This window comes from Mesocricetus auratus, unplaced genomic scaffold (genome assembly GCF_017639785.1).
Source record: "Mesocricetus auratus isolate SY011 unplaced genomic scaffold, BCM_Maur_2.0 Super-Scaffold_100018, whole genome shotgun sequence".
Lineage (NCBI taxonomy): Eukaryota > Metazoa > Chordata > Mammalia > Rodentia > Cricetidae > Mesocricetus > Mesocricetus auratus.
The window spans coordinates 3,639,511-3,641,515 of NW_024429199.1; the positions used below are offsets into that span (position 1 = coordinate 3,639,511).

The 2,005-nt window shown below is 44.9% G+C and overlaps 1 pseudogene; it reads left to right on the forward strand.

Moving 5' to 3' along the window:
• Nucleotides 1-1,370: 1,370 nt before the first annotated feature.
• On the forward strand, nt 1,371-1,745 carry LOC101833252 (annotated as a pseudogene).
• Nucleotides 1,746-2,005: the final 260 nt, after the last annotated feature.

Genomic DNA, 2,005 nt, shown 5'->3' on the forward strand with positions numbered 1-2,005 from the left:
GCCTACAGTCCACAACCCCAGAGAAGCTAGGAAACAAAGAGGACCCCAAGAGAGAGATACATGGCTCTGTCTAAGAAGGGGAAATAGACAAGATCTCCTGAGTAAACTGGGAGCATGGGAGGGAGGGGGAAGGGTAGAAGGGGAGAAGGCAGAAGAAAAGGGAAGTAGGGAGGAGAACATAAAGGAACAGGAAGGTCAAGTTGGGGGAAGAACAGAGAGGGAGAGCAAGGAAAGAGATACCGCAATAGAGGAGCCATTATGGAATTATTGAGAAACCCGGCACTAGGGAAATTCCCAGGAATAGGCAAGGATGACCCCAGATAAAACTCTAAGCAATAGTGGAGAGGGCGCCTGAACTGGTCTTCCCCTGTCATCAGATCGAGGACTACTGTAACTGTCATCATAGAACCTTCATCCAGTAACTGATGGAAGCAGATGCAGAGATCCACAAGTAACCACTGGGCCAAGCTCCTGGCATCTAGTCAAAGAGAGGGAGGAGCAATAATATGAGCAAAAGGGTCAAGACCATGATAGGGAAATCCACAGAAGCAGCTGACCTAAGCTAGTACAAACGAGCTCACTGACTCTGGACAGACAGCTCAACACACATAAGAATGAATTAGACCCTCTGAATATGGGTGACAGTTGTGTGGTTTGAGCAGTTTATGGAGCCATTGGCAGTGGAACCAGGATCTATCTCTAGAACATGAACTGGCCTTTTGGAGCCCATTTCCTATGGAGGAGGGATACCTTGCTTAGCCTAGATACAGTGGGGAGGGCCTTGGTCCTGACTCAATAGACTTCGTTTATTCCCTTTACCCTCTCTGAGGAGCAGATGGGATGGGATGGGGGAAGGTGGAGGGAGCAGAAGGAGGAGATAAAGGGGGAACTGGGACTGGTATGTAAAATAAAAAAAGAGCCTTTAAAGGCTTGTGTTAATTATCTTAATTTTGTAAAACAGACTTTACTGGCAATACCAGACTAGTTTTTAAAATCACTTAATTATAATCAAAGCACTGTATTTTATTTTCAGATTGTATGAAAAACATAATATGGTATCATGGTGCCATCTTATAACCACAATAAACATCATTGTTTTCTTGCTTAGTAGCAATAACCAGTTAGAAGTTCATATAGGAAAAAAAATCTCATTCCTCCCAAACAGACAACAGTACAGAGAACGGAAAACACCCGACGATAATCCTATCAGGATATGGTGTGGGACCTATATGAATAAGTAGCCTTAGACATCATTGAAAACTTTAATTTCTGCAGGAGTTTTGCTCCTGTTGCTCCTATTTCTGGGTAGCATTTCTGCTTCCTTTCTGGCATCAGCTACTCTTGTAGAGTGCCAAACCCAAACTACAGCCATGACCAAAGCTAAGGTAAATCCAAAGGCCCATCCCCTTACCAATCCCAACTCAGTAAGAAACTGTTGGATCTTGTTCAGTTGTGGTGCAACTACAAGCAGCCTCAGAGAGTAGCCAGCGAGGTTGCTAAACCCTCACTAAGGACATCCCAGAGTTCACTGTGGTGATGGAGATGCTGAAGCCCTGGAGAGTATCCTGCACTTACCATTGCTGTGTAAGGACCAGAAGGTCCCCTATGTTTGTGTGATCCAAGCAGGCCCTGGAGCAGGCTTCTGGGGTCTCCAGGACTGTTCTGATATTATCAGAGAAGACTGCCAGCTGAAGCGTCAGGTGTGGTCCATTTAGCAGTCAATGAAAAGACTCCTGAGAGGGTAGTGTAGTTTGCTTGATAGAGGGTGTGCCTGGCATGAGCACAACTCCAGGTCTGGTTGGTCTTCAACACCAAATAAACTGGACTTGAAGCCTCTCATCTATAATACTATTACTCCAGAGGTAGAGACAGGAGTATCAGAAGTTCAAGTTAATTTTTGTGTTATGTGGGCAGTTCAAGGCCAGCCTGGCTATTGAAAGCCTGTTGCAAACAAACAAACAAACAAACACACACACAAGCAAAAAAAATCAGTTTCTCCAAGGCC